This window comes from Biomphalaria glabrata, unplaced genomic scaffold (assembly GCF_947242115.1).
Source record: "Biomphalaria glabrata unplaced genomic scaffold, xgBioGlab47.1 scaffold_19, whole genome shotgun sequence".
Taxonomy (NCBI): domain Eukaryota; kingdom Metazoa; phylum Mollusca; class Gastropoda; family Planorbidae; genus Biomphalaria; species Biomphalaria glabrata.
Window position 1 is genome coordinate 806,644 of NW_026602932.1, and position 26,358 is coordinate 833,001.

General features: G+C 36.4%; 2 long non-coding RNA genes across 14 annotated transcripts in view; both read left to right on the forward strand.

Annotated features, from left to right (window-relative positions):
• Positions 1-1,325: 1,325 nt before the first annotated feature.
• The window catches only part of LOC129924168 (uncharacterized), a 30,799-nt gene continuing 5,766 nt past the window's right edge, over positions 1,326-26,358 (forward strand). The window contains exons 1-15 of one of the 13 annotated variants that reach the window (XR_008776133.1): positions 1,326-1,367; positions 6,641-6,827; positions 8,161-8,349; positions 15,114-15,222; positions 17,873-18,005; positions 20,823-20,933; positions 21,199-21,294; positions 22,283-22,405; positions 22,684-22,826; positions 24,155-24,217; positions 24,369-24,435; positions 24,667-24,772; positions 24,878-25,001; positions 25,501-25,571; positions 25,773-25,895. This is a non-coding gene — a long non-coding RNA (uncharacterized LOC129924168). Of the gene's footprint in view, positions 1,368-3,324; positions 4,772-4,797; positions 6,828-7,066; positions 7,193-8,160; positions 8,350-15,113; positions 15,223-16,536; positions 17,212-17,872; positions 18,721-18,753; positions 18,837-20,822; positions 20,934-21,198; positions 21,295-22,282; positions 22,406-22,683; positions 22,827-24,154; positions 24,218-24,368; positions 24,436-24,666; positions 24,773-24,877; positions 25,002-25,500; positions 25,572-25,772; positions 25,896-26,358 lie in introns of those variants that run through there. The other 12 variants (XR_008776132.1, XR_008776137.1, XR_008776134.1 and 9 more) reach the window with 12 other exon arrangements.
• Positions 8,375-11,411, forward strand: LOC129924181 (uncharacterized). Its single transcript, XR_008776159.1, has 2 exons — positions 8,375-10,054; positions 10,819-11,411. It is a non-coding gene; the product is annotated as an uncharacterized LOC129924181 (long non-coding RNA).

Sequence of the window (26,358 nt, forward strand, 5' to 3'; positions counted from 1 at the left end):
CATGAGGTTTGGCCTGGAATGAATGATCTTCATTTCGAAAGAAGTGTCCGAAACTTTAAAAAAAAATCCACATCACTTACACAATAGACCTGTTTTTTTACAAAGCGTATACCAAATCTTGTCTGTCTGGTAAAAAGTTTGAACACGTCATTTCTCCCATTCCCATTCTTGGATCAAGTTGAAACTTTAGCACAATTATTCTTTGGCGAAGAAAATACATGAATCAATAACAAAAAAAATTAACAAATTTGTACTGGGGAGGGGGGCGCGGTGGCATATTGGTTAAGCGCTCGGCTTTGTGAAGACTGGGATTTTGAATTTCGGTCCACCCAAATCTAATGGTGACCTGACTTAATTTGGGAAAGTAAAGGCGGTTGGTCGTTGTGCTGGCCACATGACACCCTGCTCGTTAAAAGTTGGCCATAGAAACAGATGACCTTAACATCATCTGCCCCATAGATCGCAAGGTCTGAAAGGGAAACTTTCCTTTTACAATATTGAAATTTATAGTTGCGAATGTCCAAAAAGTCCGTCACGCCGTTCCACAAGGGGGCCGTCATCAGTGTCTCGTTAGCTGGAGTGGCGGTCCTTGCACGGAACAGTGGCGGTCACAGTATAGGAATATGAGACAAGCTCCCCAAGTTAGCACTGTTCTCGGCCACTTGTAGCGAGTGGGGCCCAGGAACGGGGACGGTGCGCTGTGTACACGTCTAGGTCCGGTCTGGCCCAGTCAATCGATATGGCCGTCTACCGTTGGGAGCCCTCAGACCAGTGGCGTAGCTAAAGTGGGGGTAGGAGGGGGGAGCATTTCAAAATCCCCCCGGGTCCCCACTTGAGGGGGGCCCCCTAATGAGTGTTTTTTACATTGAAAGTTTAATATTAAGCAACTGCAGGGGCCCCCAAAGAGGCCAAGCCCCCCGGGCCCCCAATCGATGAAAAATTCCTGGCTACGCCCCTGCCTCAGACAGGACAGAGGTGAAGAGCCCTACGTCCAGGACTGGTAGTTAGATAAAAGCCTTTCTAACCACCAATGGGATAATGGCGCCTACGCCCTTCTGGACTTCACTGTAGGTAGACAACTAGAGCGTGACCGCTATGTCGAAGGCGCCGATTAGTCGCCGATTTTGGGTTGTTTCGTTTACGCACGCACTGCTAGTTTTTAAATAACGATTTATACCTTTACTAACTCTGACCTAGAAGAGCGATAGTGAAGATATTTTTAGGTGCTTATCATGGCTTATGATTATCTCATCTCTGCAGCGTGTTGGAATGGATTTTTTGAAAGCCTTCAAAATGAAACATATTTAGGCTTATGAATAAGATTCTAATGTTTCAGCTGTAGAATATGGATATAAATAATGATTGGGGTAAGTAATTCTAGTAGTAAGTAGTGAAGTAGTAGACTAGTCTAGTCACTTGTAACTAGTTACTAGTACTAGATCTAGTAACTTTTACTAGTACTAGATCTAGACACTAGATGATCTAGATCTAGTACTACTTAACTACTACTAGTAGTACTACTACTACTACAAGTACTAGTAGTACTACTAGTAACTAGATCTAGTTAGTAGTAGAGTTATAGAGTAGATCTAGATCTATATAATAAGTATATTACTATATAATAACTAACTCTACGAAATAAATTATAGACTTATAGACTATAGAGATAGACTAGATGAAGATTCAAGATCTAGACCTAGACGACTAAACTATACTAGATCTAGATCTAGAGTTTCTAGAGACGAGTAATCTAGACAAACTAGAATCTAGATAGTTACAGTAGAGACAGTACTACAGTAGAGTCTAGATCTCGAAAAAATCTAGAACTAGAGTTAACTAGACTAATCTAGGTCTAGAGTTTCTAGTAGCAATTTGGGTAGCAATTTGTATAAATTTGTTGAATTTGTCTCATTAACATTTGACAAATTTGAGACCAATTTTTTTTAGTAGTGAAAATGAATAAAAAAATTGATGCTAGATCATGAGTAGATCCAGTATTGAATATATGTTAGAATAGATCTAGTGAAAGGGGAGATTGGAAGGCAACTAGATCTAGATCTAATCTAAAATAATCTAAATTATATGATGTGATATTTGGGTACTTGGGTTTACTCAAGTTTACTGTCATTGACCTCAAGTCCTGCTGGTCGAGATGCTTCTTCTAGTTGTGTGAAAAAACTAGCAATGTCAGACGTTTCTTTACCCAATAAGGCAATGTCATCGGCATAAGCAAGGTATTGTAGAGGTTAGCTGTATATCGTCCCTGTTGGTTGTGGACCCACAGTTGTGGATCTATCTGATCTGAAATCAGATTACTAGTCACCTAAGATTTCTTCTGAGTATTTTCCTAGCCTCTTAGTTATAAGCCTAGACAGGATCAGTCACATTTAGTAGAGAGATTCCTCTGTAATTGCAGCACTTTAGCTTGGATCCTTTTTTGTGTATTGGGATTATAAGAGCTGTTTCCCATTCTGTTGGTATTACTTCTTCTTCCCAAATTCTGGATATTAGTCTGTGTATTTGGGAATCTAAGTGTTCTCCTCCATATTTAATTAGTTGTGCTGTAATTTGGTCCTCTCCTGGTGCTTTGTGATTCTTTGTGGTCCTAATTATTTCTGATGTTTCAATGAGTGTTGGTTCACTAAGGGATCTGGTCCTCCAATGTGGCAGTTCATATTCTCCATTGTCCCCTCAAAGTATTCAGCCCATTCCACAATCAAATAATTCAAATAATTAAACCGTCTTACTAGAAATAGTTTTACCTTTCAGCAAAGGAAAATGTCAAAATCTGTTTTCACTTGCTTGCCTGGAAAAATGGGAAAGTTTTGTTTGAAAAGATTTAGCATGCACATACATTTCATGTGCAATACCTCCGAAGAAAAAAAACGTTTGAGTCTTCCACGCTTCATTAGAAATATTAGTAGCAAAGTCATAGTCAATGTCCTTCAAGGAACGTAACAATTTCTTCCTTGAGATCCAATATTCTACTCAATATCTTGTCCATGTTAAGCCAGCAGACACTACTGTGGTACCGATCATTGGAATGTTTTATTTCCAAATCTTCAAGTACTTCTCTGAGTTTCAATCTTTGACTGGATCTTTAAAATATTGCAAATAAGAATTTACGCTAGGTTTAGTTTAGGCTTTTTAGAATGATGTGTAGAGACTATTTCTTTCACCTCTTCATCATAACTGATAAGAATCAGAAATTTCAATAATTTATATAGATATTTAAAATTAGTTATTTTTTATATATTTGCATTCTTTATATGCAAAATCTATGAGCTCACATAATTTCTGTAGGTATGCGCAGGTCGCATAAAACAGGCGGATCTCATGTGGCCTGTGGGCCGTAATTTGCACACTTCTGATCTAGCATATCCGATCCATGTCTCTTATCTATGAGTATATGATCTATTTGATTCTGGGTGTTAAATCGAGTGAGATCCAGGTTACCTTGTGAATACTCTCATGTTAAAATTTAATGTTGCAGATAGACATTCTTTTTCCTGATGCAAAATTCACTAATCTTATGCCATTATTGTTGGACTATTCATGTAAGCTTTCTTTGCCAATTGTTGGCCTGTATGCTGGTTCTTTTCCAATTTTTGCATTAAAATCTCCTAGGATTTATTTTGATGTTTAGCTTTGGTGCTTCATCATAAATTCTTTCCAGTCCATCATAGAAGGCTTCTTTTGTGTTATCATCTGCATCTTCAGTAGGGGTATGGACATTGATGAATAATATGTTAAAGAATTTTCCTCTCAAACGTAGTGAGCAGAGTCTATCACTTACAGGTTTAAGTCCAATGACATTACCTGCCATTTTCTTTTTACAGCAAAACCTGTACCTAAGTTAATGCTTCCACCACTATAAAATATAGTATACTCCTTAGTTCTGAGAATGTTTTTCCACCTGGTTTCCTGTATGGCTACAAGAGGTATCCTTTATTTCTTTAACACTTCAGTAAGTTGGGCTAGCGCACCTGCTCTATAAAGGCTTTGCACGTTCCATGTTGCAAAACAAAAATCATGTCTTTTCCAGGCCAAGGCCGTTTTCCTTTGAGATCTGTCCAGGTTTTCTTGTGAGTAGAAGCTTTTATGACAGTATTTGTTTTTTTATATGACAAAGTAGTTTGCCCTGCGCACAACCTTCTTGGGGGCTGCCCCTTTCATCTCTCTGGATAGCTGCCTTTATTTTCGGGTAAGGTGCCATAGCCTTTTTGGATCCCTCCACAAATTTCTCACAATTTATTGAATTAGAATTAGAAAAAGCTGAAAAGAAAGAGAGGGATAAACTAGAAACAGATATTGGGGAATAAGAGAAAGAGATGAAAGAGCAGCTTAACGAGCTCATCAAAAAGAATTTAAAGACTTAGAACTCAAACAAAAAGAATTAGAAATCAAACAAAAAGAAAGTGAGGAATGGATAGAATTAGCAAAAGTAGAAGCAGTCAAAGTAAACCCTAATATATAGACCCAACAAACATCTCCAAATTCCATAACTTTAACATCAAAGAGGAAACTCTTGAAAATTACTTGGATCAATTTGAACACATAGCATCAACCTACACAATGTTTAGTGAAGAAATGGCAAAACAATTATTATTCTGTCGGGCGAATCTTCTCTCGATATTAATTGGAAAAAAAAAATATTTGTTTGGTTTTGTATATTGTAATTCTGATTCTCTCTAACAGGCCTTCTGTAAACACTGCTCAACAGAACACATCTAACTCAAGAACTTGACAACAAGAGTTCCAAAATAATGTGGTATTTTAATAACAAACACATAACATCAAATACTACACCATTGGCTATAGGATACACTGACTCAAATGCTTAATAAACTCAAAATTGCCATACTGCCATACTAAGCTCTCTCTCTATCTCATTCTGGACTTGTGACTGCTTCACTCAAGGATTCACTGTCCCTAGACCGACTTCACGGTAGACTGACAGTTTGGTCCCCAAAAATCACATGGGTTATATTTATGTGTAACATTCATACCAGTACTGTCCCTTGTACACCAACACAGTACGCTGAACTGTTTTACTGGCCTGGGTCACATTTGTCAAGTTATAGCACACAGTTAACCCTATCGCATCTTTCAGAAATAACCATTTCTTCAACCAAGCCCAAACTTCTCGCTGGATGGCAGAGTATGAGCTGGGTTAAAACTTGGAACAACATCTAGATGACAGGATGGTTGCCTGGTTGCTGGTCTTAATGGTCCTGGGTTCAAACTCTGCCTGTCATCATCTCCTTGGCTTGGATAAAATACATTTAATATTCAAATCTGAAGGAATATCAGAAACATGTAAAATACACAGTCAGCCTGATCGATTACCATATGAACAGGCAGGCATCCATCTGTATTTCTAGTACTCAATTCGATATAATATATCAAAAACTAACCCTATAGCACTATTTTCGGCTATATTTTAGATTCTGTAGAACAGAATATTACATATTACACAGCACTATATCTAGGCTACAAAGCACATATTCCAAAGCACAATAATTAAACTCAGGAACATTTAATAAATGAGTTGCCTATCTCTTTAAATAAGTCTCTAGTGTCTCAAATTAATGTGATCTCTAATAACACAGCAAAATCTAATCTGTCCTTTTTTAAACTATCACTCAAGAGGATGTTACATATGATGTCATCTGTATTTTGTTGATGTTGCAGTTCCTTTATCACTGCATCTCTTTGTGTCAATTTTCAGATTCATTTAGTTTTATTTTGTGTACGATTGCTGATGCAGAGCTATAGCGAGTATCACAAATTTGTTTGACTATTTGCTTCAGAACAAGTTTATTAGAAGAGTCCACTTTCTTCTAGACACATTACATAAGCAACAATGTTTTCATTAGCTTTTTCACGTTTGACATTAAGAACTCTAGCAATTGTTATTATTATTCATATTGTCTGATTTAGATCAATAATATGTCTAATCTGGGTCTGTCGAGTTTGTGTTGATCAGAAGATTGATTGTTTCTGTACACATAATATTACTCTTATTAACAGACTTACAGATCTTGACATATGTTGGGAAGCATGATCCAGAGGCTAAGTACGTTTGTGTTGGCTACCTATTAAGTGGGCTCGAGGTTCGACACCCAACTTGAGCAAAGCACCTAAAGGCATCACGGAAAACCTTCTCCCAGATACCCCCCACCCCCTCCACTGGTCAATAAATGAGATTGGAACATAGCGCTCTGAGCATGCTATAAGCATGAAAGTAGCACTATATAAAAGCTATTATTATTATTATTAATTATAATATGTATATTCCAAAGAACAATAATAAATAAATCTCGGTGTGTGTTTGTCTATGTGCTATGTAGCCTAGACTAGATATAGTGCTGTGTAAAATGTAATATAGCTTAAAAATTTATATTGTTTTTATCAGAATCTAAAATATAGCCTCTAGAAATTGTGCTGTAGAGTTAGTTTTTGACAGAGTGTGAGTTAAATTGAATAAATAATTAGTTATAATTAAGTGACCATGTATTCTCTGACCCAGTTTCTTGAGTTAATAGCTTGCCTTATTTTCTTTGTCAGTAATAAACATAAATATACATAGGTTTACATGAGTTAACTTAAGTTTTCTTTTTGATTTCCTTCCTTCAAGTATCTGCACTATTCAACACATTCAGAGAGGAAGCAGCAGCTCAAACTTCAATATTTATGAGTCTTTCAATTTTGCTGTTGTCACGTTCTCCACTGTTGGCTATGAAGATGTTTCCTCTGACATTTGGCTGGGCCGACTCTTAATGATTCTAACCATTGCCCTGGCATTTGTTTTTATACCTAGCCAGGTAATCATACTCAAGTCTCATAATCTAGTCTAAGTATTTTTAGGATTAGTTCATAATTTAGCTAAGTATTTTTACAGTTATTTCATAATTGAATTGCTATTATAGTTCCCCTTTCAGACCTTGTGATCTATAAGGAAGATCATGTAAATGTCATCTGTTTCTGTAGCCCATAGTTAATGAGGGTGATATGTGGCCAGCATAATGACCTACCGATTTTACTTTTCCACAACTTATGTCAGGTACCCATTAGAACTGGATGGAATCATAGGTGCCTTATGATCCCAAAATAAAAATCCCAGTCTTCACCAGGATTTGAACACAGAACCTCCCCTGGTTCGGAAGCCACTCAGTCACCATGTCTCAATGTAATGTTATATAGTTAGGCATTATCAAATAAATAATCTTAATGTATTTCATAATCTTATTAATCAATCATATACATATTTCATTATGAAGCTAAGTTAATGATATTTTGTAATGTCTCTTAGTTATACATTGTTCTTTAACTATACACAAATAATCTAGACAGGTACACATGGACATGTATTTGACTTGGCCATTTGACATTATAAATATTTATTTTCATCAGTATTTAAAACTAATATTTGCCTTTAGATGTGGGATCTAGAGGCTAAGTACGCTTGAGATTGGCTTGAATACCTATCAAAGCAGCACGGAAAACCTTCTCCCAGATAACTACCCCCTACTGGTCCACAGATGAGATTGAGCCAAAGCACTCTGAGCATGCTATAAGCATGAAAGTTGCACTATATAAAAGCAATAAATAAATTAATTAATTAGTTGAAAAATTTGATTTTAGTTATCAAAAAGTGTTTCTTTTAAAGTTTTTTTTTATGTTCCTTGAAAAATGAAGTTTATGTAGTAATCCAAACCTCCTCTTGGGTGGTGGGGATCCCAGGGAACCATGTAATAAAAATTAGTTACAAACATACCTGGGAGCATGGGTGCTGAGTCGTAAAATGCTTGGCTTCCAAACTGAGGGATATTGAGTTCAAATACAGATGAAGACTGTGTTTTGAACTTCTGGAATCAAGGATGCCTTAGAGTACACTAAACTCAAATGCCTACCTTATATGGGTTGCCTGAATCAGCAAGGGAAACCAATGACTTAGCAGAGTAATCTGAGTTTAAGGCAATAAGAAACAGTCATAATAAATATAGTTTGTTAAGATGTTGACCATTTGTCTATATTTCAAAAGAAATTGGACTGAAAACTTGATTAGTTGTAAAGAAAAAATTTAACCCAAGAAACTTAAAAATGTTTAATTCAGCTATCAGAATGCTTAACCTTATACATCTTTTTTTTTTCAAGAATAGAGATGTAATTCTGCTGTGTCCCCGTGAGTTGGAAACCAGTAAGCAAGTCTTCTAATAGAGGTCTGATAGAGTCATGTACATCAAGGGATCAGCACTAAAAGATGTGGACCTGATGTGGTGTCAAGCTGATGAAGCTTTTGCTTGCTTCTTTTGGCTGTTCATTTAACAAGACAAAGCACATACTGTAAGATTTTTTTTCCATTTTATGTTAGATTTTTGTTTTAAATTTCTTTTTAAGATTACTTCATGTTTCTTCACTTAACCTCATGTAAGTAAGACTGTCTAAAAATTTGATTCCATGAGTGGTACTCAGACATTGGTCTTTGAATGAAGCTTGCAATAATCTCCTGGTTAACTGAAAACACAAATTGCAGTCTCACTTCAAAACTGAATGATGCATACATATTACATATATAAAGACTCTTTCTGGGGTTACTGGTTATTGCCCTGCTTGTTACAGTCCCTTATTGTGTTTATATAATTCACAAATTTCTCTTATAAAAATGTGGACCCTAGTGCTTCACATATGCTATATGTATGCATTGTTCATTGTTTCAGCATTTAGCGTCATGTTGAAACTGGCAACAAAAAATTAAAGAAGCAAATTTGTTCAAGCTATTACCCCATAATATTTTTCTTTCTCTCTTTCTTCCACTTCTATTGAAAATGCCAAATATTTAAAAAAAACTCTTTGGTGCTTAAAACAAGAAACACTGTTTTTGTGGCTGTTCTAAAGCCTGAGCTGGATTATGTACATTAAATAAAAATAAAATTCATCAAGATTTTCTAGTTTGTATGAGACTTTATTGAGTTTCTGAAATTTTTTCAATTTTATGCTCCAGACTTGTAGCAAGAACACTAAATTATTTATGTAACTACACTTGAACCACTGAGACATGATCTGACACCATTTTCCCTTTTTACTTAGAAATATAATAAACACAAAAAGTGAATTAATAAAGGAAATTTCACAGAAGTTAATTCATCGCAGACAGAACCAATTACCACAAAATAACCAAGACTGTATGGCAGTGTAGAACAGCTAAAAAGTAAACAGCACATTTTTTTCTATGGGACAGGTTGTGGTGACTAAGTGGTAAAGCACTTGGCTTTCAAACTGAGGGGTCTCGAGTTTGAATCCGAGTGATGACTGGGTTTTTAATTTCAGGATTTTAAGGGCGCTCCTGAGTCCACAAAACTGTAATGGGTACCTGGTAATAGTTGGGGAAATGTAAAGGCCATTGGTCATTGTGCTGGCCACATGATACCCTCATTAACTGTGGGCCACAGAAACAGATGACCTATACATCATCTGTCTTATAGATCACAAGGTCTAAATGAGGAAAAGTGGGCAGCTAAAGAGCTTAAAGGTCAGCAACAAAAATGTGGCTAGAAGAAGAATGAATTAAAGCTCTCAATTTATAAGGTTACATCTTGACAAGTTGATTTTATAAAGAAACAATGTTGTAATACAGAAATATAAGATCACAATATAGTTTCTCAATACATTGAGCCTCTAATAAGAAAGAAATGTAACAAGCAAAATAAAAAAATAAACAAAGCTTATAAAATAGCTGCACATTTACTGGCACTTATCTCAATACTGTTAGTTCTATTTCACTTTTCACATTCTTCTTCTTCTTCTAGCCAGCTTTATTGCTGCTGAGCTGTGAGCTCTTTTGCAGACTGTGCCAAGGAAAAAAGTGTGCTGTTTTCTTCAGTTGTTCAGCACTGCCGTACAGGGTGTTGGTTATGTTGGGCTGTAGTGGAAGTAGGATCTGCCTAAGGTGGATTAGGGAGGGGCATTCAAAGAGGATATGGTTTACGGTTTCAAAGGGGTGGGCGCAGTGTCTGCAAAGGGGTAGTTGTGTGGAGTTTATTTTGTTCAGGTGGTAATTTAATAGTGGTGTGTGTCCTGTTCTTAGTTGGAAGATTGTAGATTGTTCTTTGTTGGGCTGTAGTGGAAGTAGGGTCTGCCTAAGGTGGATTAGGGAGGGGCATTCAAAGAGGATATGGTTTATGGTTTCAAAGGGGTGGGTGCAGTGTCTGCAAAGGGGTAGTTGTGTGGAGTTTATTTTGTTCAGGTGGTAATTTAATAGTGGTGTGTGTCCTGTTCTTAGTTGGAAGATTGTAGATTGTTCTTTGCGGGGGAGGAAGTTAATACTGTCCAGTTTGTTAGGCGTAGTCATTTCTCTGTACATGGCTCTGCCTGTGTTTCCTGATGCCCATTGGTTGAGCCACTCCTCTTTGTGATTGTTGACTAACATTGACCTTAGGGTGAGGTAGTTAACAGGTCTATCTGGTTGTTCCATAGATGAACCTGCCTTTGATAGCTTATCTGCCTTTTCATTTCCCATGATGCCAATGTGTCCAGGGATCCACTGTAGTGTGATATTGATATTTAATTTTGATGTCATCTGGTGGATTATCACAATGAGTGTTGTCAACTCTCTTGGGCTTTTTGAGGTGCTTGCAGAGTAGATTGGGAGTCTGTAAAGACAACAATATCTGATGGTGGTTGCACTCCTTCATATAATTTGTTTTCCACTGTCTGAAGTGCTATGGTAATTGCCTCAATTTCAGCTTGGAAGTTTGAGCAGTAATCGCCACAGGGTGCGCTTATCTCAAAGTGTTTATTTTTAGGGAAGATCAGGAAGGCACCAAGACCAGCATTGATGGTAGCTTTGAAAGCCGATCCATCTGTATTGTAATGAAATGATAACGACTAGAATACCAATAACATGGCTTTATTCAACAAAATTAGACTACAGTAAACAGTGAATGAAACCAGCATGTCTAGCATACCACTGATGCAGTCTATATACACACACACACTGGACATGAAACACAACAATGGCCATGACCTTCAGACACGCTGGACGCACGCAGAAAATCAACTCAGTTACACTACATGTATAAATATGGATAGCTGTTTTTTTGATAGCTTTCGATTGTTTCAAGCGTGCCTTCTTTGAGCTCCAGTGGATTTGATTCGTTTGTTATTTAGTAAATGTGTTTTGATGGTTGGTTGTTTGTAGTTTAGTCCGGGTGTAATGTTTTAAAACCTGGTAATTTTTTCTCTGTTATTGGGTAGGTGGTGTTTTAGGGCTAGTTCGTCAGTAAGTTGGATCAGAGTCCTTTGCTTTTTTTTGGTTGTTTTTCCTATATTTCCTCCAACCTTCTGTATCTCTCAATAGCTTCTAATGCTGCTCTGTTGCGCCTTAACTTAAGAGGTTCAATATTGGAGTCTATTTCACAGACTGCTGTGGGAGTAGTTCTCATACCTCCACTAATTAGCTGCAAGGCTTGGTTTTGGATTGTATCTAATGATGATTGATAGGTTTTGTTGGCAGCTACTTGTATGGAGAGACAGTTATCCATTACAGATCTGACATATCCAGTGTATAACTGTCTTAAGGTTTTCTTTTCAGCTCCCCACGATGTTCCTGTTAGGTGTTTTATTATGTTTAATCTTTGTAATGCCTTTTCTTTTAAATCTGCCATAAAGTGTTTTAGAGACAGTCTTTGGTCTAGTTTTACACCAAGATATGTTGGATTTTCTTCTTTATTTATTGGCTGAAAGTCTATTTTTAGGATGTAGTTTCTTTTTGCTGTTTTGTTGCTGTGGCTAAAGATTGAATAAACTGACTTTTCTTTGTTTATTTCCATTTTCCATAATTTTGAATTTGTGGAGATAGTTGTGAGGGCTCTATTTAGTTTGGATCTAGTCAGCACTGGATATTTCTCTGTAGTCCAAATTAAAAGGTCGTCTGCATAAAGTGCCTTATTGACCAAAATGAGGTCCGGGAGGTCATTCATGAAGATTAGAAAGAGAGTGCAGCTAAGGGCTGAACCTTGTGGTAGCCCTTCTTCCAAACTTTTTTTACTAGAGATGGCACCTTTGAATCGGGTTTGGATGGTTCTGTTTTTTAAGAATGCCCTGATCCAGCTGTACATTTTTCCATGGATGCCCATTTTTTTCATCTTCAAAAATAGACCTTTTCTCCACACTCTATCATAGGCTTGCTGCAAATCTATAAATACTGCTGTAGTGTGCTTGTTTTCACGAAACCCTTCTACTGTGTCCTGGATAAAACGAAAGAGGTGGTCTTCTGTTCTACTTGCTTTCCTGAAGCCAGCTTGTGCATTGTGGAGTTAGCAAGTACTTTCTAGCCACCAATAAAGTCGGTTATTGATCATTTTTTCTGCCATTTTGCCAATGTTGGATGTTAGAGATATTGATCTATAACTTTTTGAGTCTCCAGGTGGTTTACTTTTCTTTAAAATGGGTATTATGTTTGCGGTTCTCCATTCCTGTGGTATGTCTCCAGTTTTCCATGTATGGTTGATAAAGTTAAAGTTAAGTATACAGTTTTGGGCCTGTGGTCCTAGTCCCCGAATCATTTCATTTGTTATTTTATCGGGTCCAGGGGATTTTCTTGACTTGAGGCTTTTTAGGGCAGTATTGAGCTCATGTAGAGTGAAGGGAGTGTCAAAGATCTGACAGTTGACTGTTGGAGCTTTTCTTCTTTCTTTAAGATATTACTGAAGGCCTGGTCCAGTTGTTTTCTTGGCTTTGACTTGTTAATGCTGGCAAAATATTTATTGAAGGTTTCAGCCTTTTTAAGGTTTTCTGTTATTATGTCGTCATTGCCTTTTATAGGTTGGGGGTTTGTTATTTGTTTCTTTCCTGCTAACCGGTGCGGAAGGTCCAGGCCTTTTGACCATCCTTCTTTAGATCTAGTTGTTCGCATGTTGTGGTCCACTTTTTCTTTTTTTCTGTTTTAATTTTGTATCTTATAGGTCATGTCAATTTGTTGTACGTTGTCTTGTTCTCTCTAGTAGGTTTTTTTTCTATAGTCTTCCTGGCCATGTTTCTTTCTTTTACTAATTTATCTAATTCAGGTGTCCAAAAAGGTTTGTATTTCTTAACTTGGCCTCGAGGGATGTGTTTTTTTGCTGCTTGTAAGATGTTGGAGACTATAGTTGTGTAGGTTTAATTGACGTCTGTCTCAATTATGCTTGATAGTCTTGTGTCTGTTTCTTGTGAAAAAGCTGCCCAGTTTGCTTTTTTATAGTTCCATCTAGTTGTTTTGTTGGATTGGTATCTACCTGGCGTTCCAATATTGAGGAATATAGGCCTGTGGTCACTACCTATGTCTTCAAGTACTGTTATTTTAGAAGAGTCGGTAATATCTGTAGAGATAAAAGTTAGGTCAGGTCTGCTAGTTGTGTTGTGTGCTCTGTGGAGGAAAGTTGAAGGTGAAGTTTTGTTTTGCAGAAGTTGTAGGTTAGAGGCATTTTTTACATCCTATATTTCTTTGCCACGCTTGTTGTAGTGTGGGTAGCCTAGGGAAAGTGTATGTGCATTGACGTCGCCAGCTATTATTGTCCTTGTGTAGTGTGGTAGTTGTATGTCTATTTCTGCTGTTGATGATGGTGGGCAATAGTAGTTTTTGATGGTGTACTTTGTTCCTCCTCTCCAAAGAAGTATTTCCTGCATGTCGATATCTGTAGTGTTCTGTATTTGTTTTACTGTGGCTTGTGTGTCATTTCTTATGAGGGTCATAATTCCCTGGCATTTGGTGCAAAGACATCTGTACTGTGTGTAGCCTTTCTTGGGCAGTAGTGTTTATTGCAATAGCGCTATGTGTATATCATGCTTCTTGAGTATGTGTTGGAGTTCTGTTGTCTTGTTTTGTAGGCCTAAGATGTTGAGTTGCAAAAGGTTTAGGTGTTTGCTGCTAGTCTGTTTTTTATTTCCAGTAGCTGACTTATCACAGGCAGTCCTGGAAGAAACTGCCATGCGCAGACCTTTTACGAGGCGACGTCTGAGCTCGTATGGATTTTTCGTTAAATTCCTTGGCATTTAGTGTAGGCTGGGTGTTTCCTCAGGCTTTTTTTAAATATATAAATATATAGTCCCCGCATTTTAAGGGAGTTTTCGGTCTTGGCAATTTTCTCCAATACTGACATAAAAGGAAACATCTAGGTCTGAAGACTGTAACCGGAATATCCATGGGACAAGGTGGGGTTGACCAATGGTCCATTCTCCGCCATCCATAGAGCTCTCCAAATGGAACTTTTCTGCAGTAGAAAGCTTAAAGTGGACTGTGCCCTGGGTATGCCCTGTGGAATCGTCACATCCTGGATCCAGGCCCCTTCACGATATCACATTCACCAGATCCAGAAAAAAAACACTTCATGATGGATTTATATCTAGTATTACAATGTAGTGAGACAAGGACCTCCGTCTGGTGTAGTGCAATCCAGACCTCCGTCAAAAAGCACCTAGAGGGGGGGAAGGTCCACTATTATTCACTTAGTGAAATGCAAGTGGAAAGGCAATGGGGTTATTTATTTCTCTTGGTCATTTCCAAGCCCCGATATCCACACGGGGGAGTATCGCCACAGAGTTTTCCTTCTCCTAGATGGGTTGCGTTATTTAGGCTGACGTGCCCCATCAACACGAAGCTAAACTGGTTTTGAGGCGCCAGTGTTCCGCCTTTCATCCCTTCTCCTGTCAGTTTGTAAGAACACATAAAAAAGGAAAGTTCCCCTTTCAGACCTTGTGGTCTATAGGACAGATGATATAAAGGTCATCTGTTTCTGTGGCCTATTGTAAGTGAGGGTGTCATGTGGCCAGCACAATGACCAACCACCTTTACTTTTCACCAATTAAAATTACATGTAGCCAATAATCATTTAACTCTTTGGTTAATTATGTTTTGTTAAGGACAATGAATAATAGTGCTATGTTTCAACTTGATCTGAGTATGGGAAGTGGGAGAATAACATGTACACAATGTTTATCAAAAAGTCAGTCAGACTTCATAAAAGCTTTATAAAAAGTGTATTGATATGGACTAGTTTAGGTAACCAAGTGAGCTAAAAGATAACAAAAATTGTGATGTTTGTGACTCATGGAGTTTTTATTTGTATTTTAAGGATCGTCATACCATTTTAAGATCCTGGGATGTGAAAGACTTTACACCAGACTGTCATCAGTATCTTTACCTCTTCCATGCCGGCAATAAAATACATCTGAAACTTGTTGGTAAATATTTATTTTTTATTATATTGCTCTAGATCTAGATCCTAGAGGCTTTTTTCGCAGTCTGTAAATGTTTATTTTTAATTTTCAAACATTAATATAAAAATAATTTTTTGTTTTATTATAATTGCTTTGTGCTATATTATAAACAAAAAATTTATAAAAGTCTAATCAAAGCATTCTTTTCACCCCGAATGGCAAAAAAAATTAATTCCATCTAAACATGGAAAATAATTCAGGAGTCAAAGAGTTCTAATGGGTACCTGCAGTCTTTTATGCATCATGCCACTAGACTATCTGATGAAGCTGGCCTCTCCACCAACCGACAAAACATTCAACGCTTTCATCCCCTTCCCTCTTGGTGTCGCCCAACAACCCCAGACATACGCTTGAAATTAGTAGACCTAATGCCACTAAGCAAAGCTGTTCATCTAACGACCTTCAAATCCCAGCTCTGGAGACCATTAATACCTTCAAGCCCAGTGCTATTTTTGCATACACTGATGGATCGGCATCAATAGATTCTGGAAGAGCAGGCTATGGAGCCTACATCGACTTTCTTGGCTCTTACACAGTCAAAATCTTTGGACCATGTGGTAGTGTTTGCAGTTTTGATGCGGAGACCATGGCAGTCTGTGAAGCCTTAAAAGTCATTGACTCTCAACTCGGCGAGGGACATTTGAGGGCAACACAGATTGTTGTGGTCACTGACTCAAAATCTGTGCTACATGCTTTGCAAAGCCCGGACCATGGCCCCCCAATATCAACACTGTCATCATGGCTTCACATAACATCAAACAACGCTATGGCACCCCTGTAATAATGCAGTGGGTACCGAGTCACATAGGTGTGACTGGCAACACAATCGCAGACTCTTTGGCCCACCAGGGAGGGCAAATTCCACCCACTGATCAGGCTGTAAGCTTTCATCAAGCCCTGGCTATAATACAAAAAATCGCAGACTCTTTGGCCCACCAGGGAGGGCAAATTCCACCCACTGATCAGGCTGTAAGCTTTCATCAAGCCCTGGCTATAATACAAAAAACAGAAATGGAAAAGTGGTTTGAGTGCTGGGACAAGTCCCAAAAAGCCCGTGGAGTCTGGGAGCGCATGAGGCGCCCTGACCGCACTTCCCCGTGGTGGAGGCTGTCCAGGCCTGAGCAAGCTATTATAGCACAGTGCAGGACAGGCCACTGTCCTGTTGGTTCATATTTCTCGCGGCTTTGGCCAAATTTCAATTCACTGTGCCCTCGCTGCGGGGAAGAAGAGGAAACCGTGCCTCATATTCTGTTTGACTGCCCCAGACTTGCTGATCTTCGTCTTGACAGGTCTGGGAAACCCAAAATTCTCAACCTGTATGGCGACATTCATGCACTACTCAAGACAGCAGGGTTTCTGTCCAGGGCTTTTGCAAGAGAGGATTTGAGCCTCTCAAGCCCTCACTCTAATGGAGTTTGATGATGATGATGAATGGGTACCTGACTTTAGTTAGGGAATTGTAAAGGTGGTTGATCATTGTGTTGGCCACATGACACCCTCATTAACCATGGGCCACAGAAACAACATCTACCACATAGACTGCAAGGGGAACTTAACATATATTTAATGCTTTACTTTTTGGTATAAACTTAAATTTTTTAGCTTCAACTAAATAATGACTTAAGGGGAGACTAACGCTCTGAAAACAATAAATTGGGAAAAAAAGACTTGAATGCTGGGACAAGAAGCCCCTGGATGAGGCTGCCAAGTGATTGGTTCAAATTTCACACAGTTCAGGCCAAACTCTTAGGCCCTTACTCAAATAGAGTTAGAATATCATTAATGTTATTAATATATTTACATTTTGACATCAAAGTTTGTACTTCACCGATCATATTGTGCGTAAAGATGGGTAAGGGTTATGTTAGATGAGTTCAGCTTTGCTTTGTTAGCCAACAACTGTCTGTATCCTGGACTGTCTACACTTGTATTATTGCTGGTACACTTTCAGCAGTAAGTTGACTTTAAAACATTCCTAAGTTATGACTGTTTTAGTTTTCAACTTCCTTTTAAAATAACTCTAGAACAAAATGGTGACAAAATGAGCCTTATAAACTCAAGAACCCTACATATAACAAATAATTTAAAAGTTTTTAAAAACAATTTTTCAAATTGAAAAAAAAAAAAAAAGCTAAACATGTTCTCATTGTGTTTTACAGCTCATTGCATTGCACTATTCATTCTAGATTTTTCTTTGTTTCTGGCATTCATCAAAACTGTATCTAGTTAAACTACCAACTATGTCATTTCTTTGGGCAGCTGCTGGATAGGGTGGGTGCCTAATGTAAAGCTTGGCATTTGTTAAGATCAATAGAGAGGCAATAATGTTTGGGCAGCCCATGTTTTTAAAAAATCTAAAGCTAAGGAACTAAGTAGAAAGATGGTCAACATCTTTGTGGTGCCCCAATGGTCTAACATGCTAAGGGATAGGTAAATGTGATGAAGGAATGCAGCTTGGAAAAGAAATATTGTCTCTCTCGGCAGATGAAGATTAACAAACATTTCATTCTGAAATTGATTTAACATTTGTAATGTGTCTCTCTAACACCAGAATATAAAACTCTATAAGACTTGGAATAATCTAATTAGTTTCTTACTTCCAATGCCACACCAGGTGAGCCATGGCAGCAGTCGTATAGAAGGCATGCTGGGAATGAAATTCATCACATACAGCTGCAAAAAAGTGTTTTCATTGGTAATTATGTGGGCTACACTTACCCACAAGCCTCAGCTGATGCTCACCAAAGGTCAGTGTATGCAAGTATAGTTTTGTTCATTGATACAATAGATAAGCAGTTTTTATGATTGCTTTATTATATTAAGCAGATCCCTTTAAAAAGAGTTACTTCAAATGTATTGGCCCATCAGTCATGTGAATAAAATTGTTTTCATAGCCAATTGACATAATTATTTAAAAAAAAAAGTTCCCCTTTCAGACCATGGGGCTGATGATGTAAAATTCATCTGTTTCTCTAGCCCATGGTTAAATAGGGTGTCATGAGGCCAGCACAACAACCAACCTCTAAACCCAAAGATCCCAAAATTAGAAATTCGAGTCTTTCACAGGATTTGAACCCGGGACCCCTGGTTCAGATAGCTAAGTGCTTTACCACTCAGCTACTTCTACTTCTTAATATTACTAGCTCAACGCATTTGGATCTACTAGTGGACCTCTTTTAATAATTCATTTCACAGAACACTTTTTCATTAATGTGGCTGTAGAGAGATGTTCCTTTCCACATGTGTCCCAGGTTAAGGTGACATTAGGCATGCTTTTTTTTTCCAGAACTGAGGCAAATCTTTTTCGCTGTCCATACCTTTCTTGGTCACCATCTCTTTACATAGTGTGGTGTAGGGCCTTGTGTTTCCTGTTGTCAACATCATTGTCCACTGCTTTGAGGTCCTGTTTGATTACATCAACATGTCAAAGGGTGGGGACCATCAGTTCATCTTGAACCTGTCGTGAGTTGTCCATAAAATTAACACTTGTTATATGATTGTCCTGCAGACATGATCAAGCCAGCTCAGACGTCGTTGTCTGAGGATTGTAAAGATACTTGGAAGACCAATTTTAGCAAGTAACTTTATAAATGTTATAATATCATTAGCTCTTGATGCCTCAACATCATCAGCAACTTACATCATTCAATAATTTTAGCTACATTTTATAACTTCAGCTATTAATGTTACTAAAATATAACATTATCAGCTATTGATGTAATTATATTGAAAGTTACCTACATCATGATATCAACAGTGATGTTATAATAATACAAGATACATCAGTATCTGGTCAGCATGAAAGAGAGATGAGTGCTGATGTTGGAAAGCCCAGCAATCACACATTTTATGCGCAGATTTTTCCTCAGTAATGGAGAGGTTAGTCCATATCAAATAGAGGGCTGTAGAGCTTCTCTATTCCATTTTTAAATGATTCTTGGCCTCCTTCAGTCATAAAGACAAAGGTTCATCTTATAGAACACTTTTTCAACTTAACAGTTTTATTCCATAAATCCATGGTGTTGTTTTTTCACTCTGCTCCATATGAAGCTTTTCAAAATCAACACCAATAGCATGGAGAAAAAAAGCAAAAGCACAGGATAGACCCTCATGGAAAGCAAGCATAACAGAAATGACCTGGATCACAGTTGAATATGATGCAATGTTTAGTGATCAAAAATACCAAGCCTGTGACTGCAGATGTGTATCTAGGATTTAGGACTGGCCTCTTAAGGCACATGAGTAGTTGCAAAGGGAAAAGATAATCTATTGAGATGTTAAAGGATGTAGACACACAAGCTTCATCCACAACAATATTTCTTGCAACTTATAACATTTTTATCTTGCATATGTTTGTCACACTTATTATAAGATTACGCTCTAAACCACAATAGTACAAGTTGCCTTATTTACAATACTGTTTGCTTACTGTCAAAATACTATAAATAGCATCTATGTTGTAATATCACTAGCTATTGATAACTTATTATCCATGGTTAGATACCAACTTCATTATTTAAATAAGCACCTTCTATTCATTATACTCATTAAAATAGGCAGGATAATATTTAAAGAGTTAAAAAAATGAACATTTTCTGGGATTTTTTAAAGTTATTAGGAAAAAAAATTACATACTACACATTTTCAGTGTCAGAACACTCTGTGGCATTTTACGTCTCGAGAGACTATCTTTTCCCTTTGCAACTTCTTGTGTGACTAAAGAGGCCAATCCTTGATACACAGCTGCGATCGCAGGTTGGGCATATATAATCATCAGGCGCCGTTGCATTTTCACCCTTCTTTCTGCTTCTGTTGTGTATGACATCTGCAATCTGTGACCCTTCCTTTATGCTCTCTCTCCATGTGGATCTGTCCAGTGCCACCTCTTCCCAGTTGCCAGTGTCGATTTTGAAGAGCTTCATGTCGCGTTTGCATACATCCGTATAACATAAAAGTGGGCGACCAGTGGCTCTCCTGCCTTCTATTAGATCGCCATACAGGATGTCCTGTGGAAGTCGACCTACTGGCATTCTACGAACGTGGCCAAGCCAGCCAAGGCGTCTGCTGCTGATAACAGAGCGGATGTCCTGGCATCCTGCTCTATGTAGCACTTCCTCATTGGTTATCTTATCTTGCCACCTTATTTTAAAGATCCGCCTTAGGCATCGTAGGTGGAAGACAATCAGCTTTTTTTCCTGCCATGAGTAGGTTGACCATGTTTCACTTCCGTATAGCAAGGTGCTCAACACACAGGTCCGGTAGACTAGGGCTTTAGTACTGCTAGTTAGCAATATGTTGTCCCAGACTCTTTTCTGCAACCGTGACATGGTGGCCATTGCCTTGGCTATCCTGTTGTTTATGTCTTTATCCAGTAGAGTGTTGTTGGATATGATTTAGCCAAGGTAACAAAAGTGATCAACAATTTCTAGTGGTTGGCCATTAATGCTTACTTGAGGTGCAGTGTTTGTGTCAGAACACTAAGTCTGCAGAAACTGAAGTAAATCCTTTTTGTTTCAACTTACCTGTTTTATGCTATAAATCCATTTTTTTTCACTCTGCGCTAGAATGTTGAGTCAGATATTGAAGCCAGAGCTTTGTATCTAAGTCAAAGACCACTAGTATTTGACAGTGTTTACAGAGGACAAGATGTTCCAGCTCAGTCCAAAATTCATAAAGTAAGTATAAATATTTATTAAATTATAAAAAAAATTTATGTATAGAATTAAATAAGCAAAGGGTCACAATAGGTCTAGTGCAAGATACATTCTAGGATAACAAATCTATATACCAGTGATTATAGGCATGAAGAAAGTCAGTATACCATTGTTCTTAGAGGAAAACTTAAAGAACAGTTCCTACAAATAAATAATATTTGCTACTCTGTCAAAATGTGTTTAAAAAGAAGACAATTTGTTTACAATTTCTTTCTGTTCTAATTAGAACTGTGTCTCAGCGAAGCATAAGAGTTGGTCTTGGATTCAAACAGTCAATGAATATTTAGGCATTCATAGTGAAAATACTGCTAACTATCATCAGGTAAATATTATTCCTTTTCCTTTGTGAAAGTTTGTGTATTAGAAATTGCTATCTAGAATCAAAAGTTATTGATTCTCAGTAAATAATTGTGTAGTAAATTTTCACCCATCCAACATAGATTAAAAATAAAAATAAGTATTTCAAGACTTTCATCTTATATAGAACCAGAGAAATAGAAAATAAATATGGTAAAAGAAACATTTAAAATGCAATATTATGAAATGAGCTGGGCTCAAAACTGGTCATTGGAAAATGCAGAAAACTAAAGTGAAATCTAATTAGAAGCAGTAGACCAAGTGAAACATTATTACAAAAGAAGTAAATGAAACTGACACTAAAGTTTGAGTAGTTAACCAAAGTGTCAATAGCTGTAGAAGTGGACAACGAGATGACAGTTTAATACAGGCAGAAAACCAAAATTGCATGCCAATTTTAATACTAAATCAAACATCTCAGTACAATCAGTAAGACATGCATGAAACCAGGCCTATGTCTACAATAATTGCATCTTAATTGTACCAAGATGCTCTGATATTTTGACCATGATGTTCTTATAGATGTAGTATAATGATAAGACATTTCTATTCTAATGTTCTGTAAGTTCTACCATGATGTTCTGATAGAAGTACCTTAATGATTAGGCATTTCTATTCTAATGTTCTGAATGTTGTACCATGATGTTCTGATAGAAATACCTTAATGATTAGGTATTTCTATTCTAATGCTCTGAATGTTGTACCATGATGTTCTGATAGAAGTACCTTAATGATTAGACATTTCTACTCTAATGTTCTGAATGTTCTACCATGATGTTCTGATAGAAGTACCTTAATGATTAGACATTTCTACTCTAATGTTCTACCATGATGTTCTGATAGAAGTACCTTAATGATTAGACATTTCTATTCTAATGTTCTGAATGTTGTACCATGATGTTCTGATAGAAGTACCTTAATGTTTAGACTTTTCTATTCTAATGTTCTCAAAGTTCGACCATGATGTTTGCCACCTGGAAGAAGACATGCTTTCATTCTTGCTTTGGATGGACAGTTCAACAGTTAGAGCTCAAGTCAAGACTCAAGATCCTGATGTCATGTTAAAACATTTCAGAGTAAGATTATTTATCATTCAGCTTTGTTTAGATTTAGATTATATATCATAAACAAAACACAATTTTTTTTTTCATATTGTAGTTCAAGATTATGTCCTTTTTTTAATTACTTTTTTTTATATTCAGAGCAACATATTTCATGTTAAGATTACTCTTTAGCAAAATTGTACAGGTTTTTTACAGCACTAGAGAAGGTTTAATAAATAGAAAGAAAGAAAGTGTCAGATGCTGATGCACAAATAGGAAAATAATTCTTTTGCTAATAATTTTTATTTCAGTTAATAAACAATTGTTGGACTATCAGGGCTAGTTAGATCTTCTCACAGAGCGAAGTTGAGATATTCACCCAGTTCATCACCGCCAAGAACTGCCAGAATGGCATTTGAAGGCTAGAGCTCTTGTCCAATATCAGCACAAACATGTGAGTTTGCCATGGGACTTTTTCATTCAGTTTCCTTGTATGAATCTTTATTATTCTGTAGGAGAACCAAATTGTTAAAGTTGCATCTATAATTGTTCTGTATAGCTGTGTCTATAAACTAAAGCCAGTTATCATCATTGAATTGTTTAGACGATTTTTTCAATGGTTAACCAGATAGTTGCTAATATCAACCTGATCTTGTACAATGAAAATTCTACAGCTACAAAGGACTTGTTTGAAGTCTTATGACCTTTGATGCACTTAAACTGTTAAATGGCACAAGAGTGATCAAAGCTAGGGCCAATTATGTCTTTGTCATTTATCTTTTGTACATTCTTTGAAGTTCTACAAGAAATTCCTTGTTAGCAGCATTATCAGCCATTCCCTAAAAGACACAATGATTTAGCCACTGTTCAAAGATTTATTTTCATGTCTGTTAAACACATTTTTTTTCTTTGTAGTGACACACTTTTATTATAAGATAAGATAAGATAATTTTATTGATCCAATCAAATGGAAATTCAGTTTGACTACAGTTGACAACATCAGCGTAACTACTGTACAATAAAATTATAGATGAAAAATTCGAACAACATTCACACACGAAACACAGCGCTTTATGAATTTGACTTCTATATACTTCTCGATGACGACAGCTGATCTTGTAACACTCCGACCGAAAGTGGGATAAAGGAATTTTTAAATCTTTCTGTTTTAGTCCTAATGGAAAGGAGATGACCACTTCGTTCAGATCTTATGTAACAGGGGTTTAATGGGTGCAGGTTGTCCTTATTTCTTCATTCCCAATTAAAAGTCAGTCTGTTTTTGAAACAAAAATAAAAATATTATTCTCATTTAAACATACAATTGTTGTTATCAAAGATCTTGTTCTTTTTCATCATTCCAAATTGATTTCCTTGATTTTAAATTATCAGTAAAAGTTAGGTGCAATAATTGTATTGTTCCTGTTTGTTCATGAAATAGTTGGGAGCTTTTCCATATATCTTGTGTTAGGACTTGTCCCTGGCCCATGTGTACCAACATCATATCATAGTCACAGTTTTAAAATGCTTGAAATAAAGTTCATCCAAAGACCTAAATAATAAATAACCAGACAATATTTAAATTTGGAAAGCCTCATAAGGAATTGTGTGGAATGAAATATTTTAATTGTAATATAAAAAAAAATGTTCCAAAAAGGTTTGATGTCACTTAGATCCCATGATACCAGAGCAGGTTTAATTAATGATTAGTTGTAGCTAAGTCTTCTTAATGTGGTTGTATTTGTTGGGATTAATAGTAAAGATTTTTGTTTCTTATACATTCAGGTGTCATTAGCAAAAGGGGACTTTGTCAAGATTTTGGAAAATTCTGATGCTGAAAGATGGAAGGTAATATTTGTAATTTTTTTCAGTATAAATCTGATTCATTAGCGATTAAGTATCAATATAGTCTTCTTATAAATATAACAGCCTAAGTGAAATCTTGGCCTAAACTGTTAATACTATATCATCTTCTGTGTGTTTCATATCAAAATTTTAGATGGAATAGAAAGTGAAGTTCCTGCTATTGTGTTGGTCATTCCTTCCTGCTTCCAGCAGATTGATAAGTAAGTGGATGAATGTTTACATGTTAGTGAAATTAAAACTAGTTGTAAAGTAGGTCAAGCTACAAAATGATTTTTATTTTCTATCCACAAACCTAAATCCTTTGTGAAGTAGCTCTAAAATCTCTTATTATTAAAGATTCACACACTTTCATTGAAATACTGTCTATTGATTAGTATGCACTTTCAATGAAGTCATTTTCTAATCTTTTGTTTTGTCTTTGTTGATTTTAGATTAAGAGAACAAATCAAGGTCAATAGTTCTATTGCTGCTAAAAGATTAAGGTCACATTTGATCCAGTTTTTAAGTGCTGCTATTTCCCAGACACAGTCCAAAGATGTAAGTACACAGTTGGAATAGGGAGTTGTTTCTTTATTATTCATCTTTTTTTTATTTCTGTATGTGGTAAAAGCTCATAAAACAATATTTTGTTATTATTCATAGTTATGTTTTTCCTGCTGAAGATGGTGAATGAGGCAGCAGACATCTTGAAAGGAGCTGATTTCAAGTTCCTTCAACAGTCTTTTCATTTTATTTAGGAAAAAGCTCATCAGTCACTTCAAACCAGGTACAATAAGCAGTAATGTTTGTACTGTAGATATTAGGAATTAGTGTTGCAAACAGAAAGAGATTAATTTTTTCCTTCTCATGATTAAACTATTCTTACCATAATAATAATAATGTTTTAATCTGTGAGGAAATGTGTTTTACATATGTTTACTGTATATTGGAGTGGGTGCAGGGCTGGGTGGGGAATGTGGTCATTGACAGAGCATGTCAAACACAGAGTATAGAATCTTGAATGAGTTCTTTAATTGTGGTCTTAGTTTTTGAGGTCTTAAATAACAGACTGCACAAAACAAATGCCATGGGTGCATGGAACAGCTTGCACTAATTTGAAAATGTGTTATGAATACAGTTTAAATCACTAATGAACAACTTTATTTCCATGTACATATGTTGTTTTTTTTAAGAATTATTTGAAAAATAAAAATTAAGTTGTTACTAAGTCCATATATCCAAAATTAATTTGACTTGATCTCTAACACAAATTTGTTCTTATTTAGGTGATGATGGAGTCATAAACAGTAGGATACAGAGGTGAAACAAAACTGGAGCTTTAGTTTGTTTGTTTGTAGTAAGTCATTTTTCTTTTTTTGAAGTCATTTCGTTGGGACAAATCAACTAATTTGTTTGAATTTATTTTTTTTTAAGAAAAAGTTAGTTTTTGAGTTTTGTCAACACAAGTCAGTTACTTTAAAGCTGTAATTCTCTCTACTGTACAACAGTATTTCTGGATTAAGACATGCAATAAAATTTTGGGTTATTTCTTGTCTAGGAACTTGGCATCTACTCCAGACATTATTCTGAAGAACACTCAAGTAAAAGAAAAGAAGAAATGTTAAAGGTTAAGGACTTGGGCTCCAATCATAATTTCACTTCAAAAGCTTTAATTTGAAAGGTCAGTACTTAGTGATGGGAACTAAACTAAATTTAAAAAGTTAAACTAAAACTAAGTTTCAACTAACAAAAAGTAGTTAAACTAAAAGTTTATTATGAATTTCAAAATGTAGTTAAACTAAACTAAAGAAGATTAATCATACCATACAAACCTTTTCATAACTTTGGGGGGGGGGGGGGGGATCTAGACCTATCTAAAATCATTCGACTCTATGCCTGCGGCTTGAACTAATTCTTTTAACATTGTAGAGCATAATAAAATCAGTATTGAGGAAGATGTTTCTTACATAAACGTTAATGCACAATAAAATTTTAAAAAAAGATGTCTAAATAAATATGTGTGCTTGTATATTTGCCTTGAATTAAAACCTTTACCTGGTACTTTTACAAAAAAAATTATATTAACTTATTATTATACCGGTAAAGTTTAAAATCTCATTAAATAACAGATTTAGAATTTCAGA